This window comes from Suncus etruscus, chromosome 10 (assembly GCF_024139225.1).
Source record: "Suncus etruscus isolate mSunEtr1 chromosome 10, mSunEtr1.pri.cur, whole genome shotgun sequence".
Taxonomy (NCBI): domain Eukaryota; kingdom Metazoa; phylum Chordata; class Mammalia; order Eulipotyphla; family Soricidae; genus Suncus; species Suncus etruscus.
Window position 1 is genome coordinate 46580122 of NC_064857.1, and position 9908 is coordinate 46590029.

Here is a 9908-nt window from a genome sequence, read left to right on the forward strand (position 1 = left end):
ATTTTAAGCTGTATTACAAAGCAATAGTTATAAAAACAGCATGGTATTTGAATAAAGACAGACCCTCAGATCAGTGGAATAGGCTTGAGTACTCAGAGAAAGTTCCTCAGACATATAACCACCTAGTTTTTGATAAAGGAGCAAGAAATTCTAAATGGAGCAAGCAAAGCCTATTCAACAAGTGGTGTTGTCACAACTGGTTAGCCACTTGCAAAAAAGCAAACTCAGACCCACAGCTAACACCATGTACAAAGGTAAAATCCAAATGGATTAAAGACCTTGATATCAGAACTGAAACTATAAGGTATATAGAACAACATGTAGGTGAAACACTCCAGGACATTGAGACTAAAGGCATCTTTAAGGAGGAGACAGCACTCTCCAAACAAGTGGAAGCAGAGATAAACAGATAGGACTATATTAAGCTGAGAAGCTTCTGCATCTCAAAGGAGATAGTGCCCAGAATACAAAGGCCATCCACTGAGTGGGAGAAATTATTCACCCAATACTCATCAGATAAAGGACTAATATCCAAAATTTACAAGGTACTGACAGAACTATACAAGAAAAAAACAACTAACCCCATCAAGAATGGGGAGAAGAAATGAACAGACACTTTGAAAAAGAAGAAAGGCAAATGTCCAAAAGGCACATGAAAAGATGCTCAACATCACTAATCGTCAGGGAGATGCAAATCAAAACTATTATGAGGTACCACTTCATGCCACTGAGATTGGCACACATCACAAAAAAGGAAAACAAGCAGTGCTTGTGGGGATGTGGAGAGAAAGGAACTCTTTTTCACTGCCTGTGGGAATGCCGTCTAGTACAGCCTTTATGGAAAGTGATATGGAGATTCCTTCACAAACTGGAAATTGAGCTTCCAGCTATACCACTCCTAGGAATATACCCGAGGAACACAAAAATACAATACAAAAATCCATTCCTTACACCTATGTTCATTGCAGTGCTATTTACAATAGCCAGACTCTGGAAACAACCAAAATGCCCTTCAACAGATGAGTGGCTAAAGAAACTGTGGTACATATACACAATGGAATACTGTGCAGCTGTCAGGAGAGATGAAGTCTTGAAATTTTCCTATACATGTATGTACATGGAATCTATTATTCTGAGTGAAGTAAGTCAGAGGGAGAGAGAAAGACGCAGAATGTTTCACTCATCTATGGGTTTTAAGAAAAAGAAAAGACATTTTTAACAGTATCTCAGAGACAAAAGAGATAAGGACTGGTAGGTGCAGCTCATGACATGAATGAAGCTCATCACATAGAGTGATGAGTGCAATTGGAGAGATGACTACACTGAAAACTACTGTAACAATGTGAATGAATGAGGGAAGTAGAAAGCCTGTTCGAGTACAGGTGTGGGGCGGGGTTGGGGAGGAGGGAGATCTGGGAAATTGGTGGTGGGAATGTTGCACTGGTGAAAGGGGGGTGTTTTTTACATGACTGTAATTATACAACTATAATCATATTTGTTATCACGGTGTTTAAATAATCACGGTGTTTAAATAAAGAAAATTATAAAAATAGCCATTTTCTCAAATTATTATAAATTATATTCACTCTAAAAATTTCTAATAATATTTTTGAATATAACAGAACAAAAATACTAAGGATTATATGGAATCATACTGTTGCAAATAGGAAATTCTGAGGGATTAGGAGAGAAAATTGAAACATTACCTGCCTTCAAATTATGTAGTAAAATAACAGTAATTAAAATTATATTTTGGTGCTTGCTTCAGCAGCACATATACTAAAATTGGAATGATACAGAAAAGATTATCATAGTCCCTGCACAAGGATGGCACTCAAATTCGTGAAGCATTCCATAGTTTAAAAAATAAGTAAATAAAATAAAATTATATTTTGGGGCCTCTTAGTTAATATAAAAGGAAAGACTTGACATCTATGAATGAACATATTGAATATGTTCAATATTTCAATATATGGTTCTCTGAGCATCAACAGATAAAGCCCTGGAATTAAAACCAAGAGCATATTATGAGCACCACCGGGTGTTGTAACCTCAAAATAAAGTATAAATAACAAAAATTTTTATGTTATTAGAAGAAAAATATACTCATAAATTAATTGAATGGAATTAACAACCCACAAATTAACCAAATGTTATCTCACATTCAATTTATTGAATACAAAGTAGGACCATACATACCATGGAAAAAAAAGAATCTGAGCAAAATTTTGATTGAGATCAACAATCAAAGCAAAAGAATGAAACTTTAATATATTTTGGGAAGAGTGAGTGACCCTCTGAATTAATACTTAGTGAGTGGTACAGGAATTATTCTTAATGACATGCAAACAATCTGGCTGGTCTTTCAGTACTACGTTCATCCTGATAATGCAAGTCCAGGCCCAGAAATGCTTGGGAAATCAAATGATGCTTTATTCAGAGGTAGGGACTTTTCTTTATTCCCTCTAGAGAAAAATGTATTCATTTATATGAATGATGAGCTTTCTCTCCATTATCTCTGAAGGTTTTGAGGAATAAAAACTTGTTTTAAGGCTGTGAAGTTTTTCTGTCATACAAACCCATTTGTACATAAAAGAGGCAAATTTTGATCTTTTCACATTCCATGGAAGAATCAGAATATGTTAAATACATAACATATCTGGATTTTCTCTAGAACCCCTTATATAATGTCCTATATAGTGACAATATTAAATAGACTAATAACAATATAGTTTTTTTTCTGAATGTTATGAGTATACAGGAAGGAGAATCATTCATGCTGAAAAAATAAAAAAACATTTCCAGGAAGATATAAGAGCCTCAAAGACAATGAACTATTTTGGTGAGAGTTGACAAGGACTGGGTTGCAGGAAACCTGATTATCAGAGGAAAAGAATATGCTCACATTTCCACAAAAGACAGTCCCCAAAAGAAGCTATGGATTCTACTGTGCCATGTAAGGACTTGTCAAATTTAAATCCCAGAAAGATTTTTTGGACTTTTTATTGTTTTAAAAGACTATGAAAAAACTATTGTTACTTCAATTTGGATTTGACACACCCCTTGGATACCCCCACTGTAATGATAGTTGAACTTAGATACATTCATTGGGCATGCCCCTTGGACACACCCACTTATCATGACAGGTATAAAAAGAAAAACGTGGACCATTGGTGGGGCCCAGGATAATGAGTAGAAGAGCACTTTCTGTTTCATGGGGGAGGAGGGTAAAGGGAGGTGAGAGGACAGAGAAAAAGCATTGGTAAGATGCTGCCTGCTTTGTATCTATTCCACTTTTCTCTTTCTTGAACATGAAAGTACAGGTTTTCCTGCCCACCGCTGGCTGGTGAATTTCCATCTTTCTCTCTCTCAAGTCTCCAGGTGGTGGTGAAATTCTTTAAAAAAATGCTAAAAAAAACTTTAATTTATGAATTTTAAATAGAATTTTGTCCCCCCACATGTCTATCCTTTGGAATCGAGTCTTTGTGTCTTTTAGCCTAATCCTTTTTTTTTTTTAATTTTCAATTTTCTCCAAAAGACAACACTGACATTAAATTCATAAAACTAAGCAAAATAAGATTTGTTGACAGATTGCATATTTGATCTGAAAGGAAAGATATGGTGCAGCAGTGAGCCTCATCTGATCAATTTTATACTTTGTGTTTGAAATTTTGTGACTAAGGACAACAGGCTCCAGAAACAAAATCTGATATTGAGTCATAAATGATTTTGACAGGGTTCACAAAGTAGAATGAAGATTCAAACAACTCAGCAGCCAGCTCCACCAACATTTCAGCAGAACATTAATATTCAAGTAAGCATATCTTTTATCACTTTTTCTCTTGTTTTCCTCTCCTTTAACTTTTCACAAATGTGAGGAAGAATAGAGACATGTCTTGATCTGAAGAGCATCATAAAACTGAAGGCTTATATCACTTAGAGCTCCTAAAACAACATCAATTATTTACAATATAAAATATGAAGTATTAATATTTTATTTTATGTCAGGAACCACATGATATGTAAAAGTCAGATACTAAAATGAGCTTCAAAAGCAATTGAAGATTATGTAAGGTAGTAAATGAAAGTTGTAAGATATCTATTTTCTTTAAATATATATATAATATGAAAAATGCTAGAACAATTTTAGAATATATCTAAAACAGTTAAGCTTATTTTAATATTTAGTTAATATATCTTAAATACGAGCTATATATATATATACATATATATATATATAAAGAACAGAGGCTAAGATAGTGGTGTAAACTAGCCTAGGACAGGCCACAGTTTGAACCCCTGGCATTCATATGGTCCCCCAAGTCAGGAGCAATTTCTGAGTAACCAGGAGTAACCTCTGAACATCACCAGGTGTGGCCCAAAAACAAAAAAAAATGATATGTTTTATGGATATATATGTATATATTCTTACATTAAATGTACATTTTATGAATTTTTAACTTTTATTTCATAATTTATGTACTTTATTTTTATTGTGCATATACACACATATATAAATAAATAACATGAGGTTTATAAATCTGCTTTTAAGTACCTTTTTTATTGTGGTTTATTACTCCAGTCACACCCAGCATTTCTCAAGGCTTACTTTGGGCTCTATGTTTAGGGATCACTCTTGGATGGTCTTGTGTGACCATTGTGGTACCAATATTGAACCCAGGCCAGGTGTGTAAATGATAAATACCCTGCCGGATGACCTTTCTTAAGCCCCTCAAGCACATTAAAATTTGGAATATTTATGATTAGTGCCCAGAGATATATTCAACCTTTTACAATTTTAATAGCATACATTAATAAAATTTAGGTAAACTTTCCATTTTTATAACAATACAAATTCATACTTTGTCAAATTTAAATTGTAGTATTGTATGAAAAGTGTATGAATGTCATTGTTTCTATCATATTCCTAATTGATAGAATTATAATTATCAAAATGTTCATTTCTTCTATTAAAAATGCCTTATATCTCATAACTTGAATTTTCTTAGTATTGAAGTGTACTATTTAATTTATAATTTTATATTTTATTCCTAATAAAATGTTTAAATTGTGGAACGTTTAAAACTAATAATGATTTCAGGTCCAGAGACATGGCATCGTGGCTTAGATCATAATGTTTAAATTATGGAATTTTTTAAAACTAACAATGATTTCAGGTCCAGAGACTTGTCATAGTAGCTTAGAGTAACTACATTGAAAGAAAATGGTCACAATTTCAAATCCTCAATGCTCCACAGTGGGATCCTGGTAGCTCTTCTGTGGAAAGCTCAGCTCTATAGTCCAATTCTTAGGTTCTTTTGCCTTTGACCCTTGTTGATTCCTTATTATAAGTTTTATATTCAAATATGTAAAAGATAACGTTATCAGTCCCTTCCCTTCTGCCCTACTTCACTCAAAATAACTCTTTTGTTGGTGGCCATGCCCAGCAGTGCTCAGGGCTTATGCCTGGATCTGTGTCCAGTGATCAATCTTGGTGGGCTTGTGTCCTATATGTGGTGCTAAGGATAGAACTTGAGTCAATTGTGTGCTATAATCAGAGCCCCAGGCTTCAAAACAAGGTTCTGGTGAGATTCTGGCCTGGAAGCAAATATTGATGCAGGAAATAATACACACAGGTTCAGAAATTCAGCATTCAAGCAAGAAATCCCACCACACAAGCTTCTGCTTCTAAGAAGAAAAGCAGCTTAATGGATAAAGCCCAAAGATGAGCATCTGCGTTCATCAGACCCCTGCTTTTACTGATAAGAACCAGGCCACACCCTAGGGTTGGAGAGGAATACTCACACCATAGGGTGAAGTATGAATATTGATTAGGGTGGGGCCAGTAATTCAACAGTCTGCAAAGAAAACACCCCGGATACAGTTTTATCACTTTGGTCCATAAGCTCTAATTCCATCTCTTCATTATTTTCTAGATGATAGTTCTGGTTTGGAGGCATACTGATTAATTCCCTAGCCATCTTTATTTTTTTGCAGGGTGCTGAATGGCTCCCTTTATAAGTTTAAGATTCTGTTTCAGAATATATTTCCCTAAATATTTAAATTTCTTTTTTTAATTGTTTAGCATTTCATATATATATATGAACCTTCATTAGTACAACATTTCCATCACCAATGTCCCAAGTGTCCGTCCTCCCCACCCCACACCGGCCTGTACTATAGACAGGCTTTCTACTTCCCTCATTCATTCATATTTTGTTATGATGGTTCTCAGTGTAATTATTTCTATGTCTGCACCCATCACTCTCTGTGGTGAGCTTCATGTCATGAGCTGGACCATCCAGTCCTCCTCTATTTTGTCTCTGAGAATCATTACATAAATGTCTTTTATTTTTCTTAAAACCCATAAATGAGTGAGACCATTCTGTGTTTATCTCTCTCCTTCTGATTTATTTTACTCATACATCCATGTATAGAAAAATTTCATGCTTCATCTCTTCTGATGGCTGCATAATATTCCATTGTATGTATGTACCGCAGTTTCTTTAGCCATTTATCTATTGAGCCATCTAATAGCCATCATTTCTATGTTACAAATATTCTACCTATATTGTGATGTCACTTTCAGCTAACCTAATAGTTTTCCTCACTTCTACATTCTACACTTACCACTCTTAGAGCACAGAAGTAAAAGCACCCATTTTGTATGAAGATGACTTCAAAATATCAGTAGTGATCCCTGAACATTTCAGGGTGTGTTTTAAACAAAGAAAAACAAACAGTGTATTTGAAAAATGAGTCTTCTTAAAATTACCTTATTTTCTCATTCAAAGAGCTCACATATTTAAATCCTTTGACTGGATATTCTACTACTACAAGATGAGGTTTTAGTTCAAGACCTATCCTGGGCTGACAAACAAGGAGCAGCAGACTCTTAGGTATATCAAACGATAGTAATACAAATTCCTTTACTAACCAAATACTCTCTCACTTGTAGTCATTTACATATGAGTTTTTGTCCTGTTATATATGTTCAGTTCCATATGAATTTCTTAAATGTAAAATGAAAAAGACCATATCTCTAGCATGACTGTACTTCACACATAAGAAGGCAAAGATGCTAAATAAATAATATCAGTACTACTTTTTCTTAAGTAATGTGTCTCTGTGTTCATGGATATGTAATGAAGACAAGAACACTTGAATGGCACACTGGGCATATTTCTCTGCCTGAATGTATGGAATTATAACTCTAAGGCTCAACAACTAATAGACAACTGACACAGCTTGGAATTTAGAAATATTCAGCCATTATATTCATACCCTGTGTTCAACCCGTATTTTCCAAAGGAGGTCTTTTACTTCACAAAAACTATACTATTAAAGATACAAAGAGACTCACCAAAGTGAGTTTGAAATGGAATTGAGGACAAAAGAACAATAATAATTCTCAAAAGTGTAGTTTTTTGGTTTTTGTTTTTGTTTTGTTTTGTTTTTGTAACCAGGTCCAAGGCATTTATTTGATCACAGACAGAATGTGGGAGGAGAGGGTAAGTGGAAATCTGAGTCTCTCTAGTCAACACTACCCTTATACTTGTGGAGATCAGATAGGACTAGCTAATTAGAAAAGATAAAAAATTAATTGAAAATTGTATTTTTAGACCTCTCCATAGATCCTATTGAGATAATTTCAAAATATTCATCCTTCAATGGAAATGATGAAAATAGGAAAACCATTCCTCAAAAATTTGCACATCTATCATTTCTTTTTTTATATTTTTTAATTTTCTTTGGGTACCAACTCAAATGAGCCCAGAAATTATGAAGGCAGACAGGCCTCTGGGGACCACATCTGATGCCAGATATTAAACAGTCAGCTGTCTTCAAGGGAAGTACCTTAACCACTGTACTATCTTCCTGGCCCTTATGAGTAATTTTAACAATTTTGAAGATAGAAATCTTCAAAACATTGTTCAAGAGATCCTAAAAACATAACCGTTAATGAACAGTCTGGCAGTGAAGCAATAATTAGGGAGCATCAAAGTCGGTACTGTGCTGAATTCTTGCAGCAAAATCTACCAGGACAATCCTCCTGCTATCTTTTGTTATAGAATCTCCGCATATCCCTGGGATACAAAGATAAATGTGGACACACTTAATTCTTATATATTATATAGAAAAGACTCCCTGAACTTGAAAACTTGATAGTGCTTGACCCGGGGGAGGGGAGAGATGTGTTCATGTAAGCTAGGATCACACAACAGGAACCATTGTATTATAAACAAGTGTGGCACAAGGGGCCACTCGCTCATGGCAGAGCTGATGGCAAATGTTGCCAGTGAAAGCAAACCTTCCAGAACCAGTTTATTTGAGTCGCTGTCTCAGGAGTTTAAAAGGGGCCCATTCTAGTGAAAACAATGGATAAATCCTGTTCTAGATGTTGCCTTTGAAGCCAACGCTCTAAGATCTAATTTTCTTTCCCACATCCTTCGTCTGAAATCTTCTTTCTGAAAAATCCTTTCCATGCAAGATTTTTAGAATTTGAAATGCTGTAGTGGCTACTAAGAAAATAGAAGTTCAAAGAAATAAACAACCCCTAAATCCAGCCTGGACCTGTCTACAGATGCTTAATTTTTCCTGATGCCATCATCCCATATTTTAAATCAAAGTCTTTCTTTAATTTGGAAATCCCAAAACAAAAATAGAGACCAAAATAAAAATTGGAAGCTCAAACCAAACAATGGATTCACCAACCTGTACAACCTTCCTACTACCAGCAGATCAACCTAATAATGGGACTTGAGTGAAATCAAGTTTGAGTTAATAGTTTAAGTGGTAGATTAATATTCCTTTTGGATAGGTTGACTATAAATTGCTTCTGGTTAGCAGAGTAAGTATACTTCTGTCTCCATCAAGTCCTATAATCACAGAGTAGAACTGTTGTGACCCTTGTGAAGTACCGACCAAGCTCTGGTAGCCCTTCTACATTTATCAGGTCCTGATGGGAACACTAAACTCTCTGCCGCATAGTCTGACTTATCTCCCTGAGCACATCTTGGGAATCCTCTTCCTATCTCTCTCTCTCTCTCTCTCTCTCTCTCTCTCTGTCTCTCTCTCTCTCTCTCTCACACACACACACACACACACACACACACACATATACACAGACACAGACACCAACAAAAAATATTAGGCTCAGCATCCAACATTGTTTGGATTGCCAACATTTCATTTGGGTCTCCAAACAGTGTCCTAAATAACTCCCCAAAACAGACCTAGAAATAGTCCCTAAGTGCAGTTGGGGAAAGCCCAGAAACACAAAACAAAATGGTATTAGAAACCTTCAGATTCTAGCTGCATTTATTGGTGATCAACTATGGCCCCAAATATGATTCAACTACCAGTGGTTTTATTATATACATATAAAATATAAATAACACATGTATAAATTTTGTTCTCTCATATGAACACTGTTTAGGATTTGAAAGCTTATAGTAATCAATGTGCCAATGTGCATGGGGATCTCAATTAAGGATCAAGCCAGCCACCTTCCCATAATTCACACTTGTTCTCTCCCCAATTAGTCTTTAGATCCCATTGTTCTCTCTATCCTCTCTCTATCAGAACTTTTAGTATTCTACTACCATCCATCCCCACCAAGAAAAGACGCCAGAGATTCTCCACTCATTAATAAAACCACAGGCTGAGCAGTTTTGATTGTTAAGTTTAGTTTCTTAGTTTCCTTGGCCACAGTGTCCTTCAGGTGCCCTCAATTCTAGCACACGAAGCCACAGTTTTACACCAGTAAATATTACCTCCAATTCCAAACTAGCCACATAGCCATTAGTGCTCATAAAATAACAGTAGCAGCAGCCAGACAGTATAAACATGAAAGGAGAAATAAAGTTATGAAGGGGCCCGAGAGATAGCATGGAGCTAGGCCTTTT

General features: G+C 35.4%; 1 non-coding gene across 1 annotated transcript; it reads left to right on the forward strand.

Moving 5' to 3' along the window:
• Window positions 1–1755: 1755 nt before the first annotated feature.
• On the forward strand, window positions 1756–1862 carry LOC126021644 (U6 spliceosomal RNA). Its single transcript, XR_007500143.1, has one exon. It is a non-coding gene; the product is annotated as a U6 spliceosomal RNA (small nuclear RNA).
• The last annotated feature ends 8046 nt before the right edge of the window (window positions 1863–9908 follow it).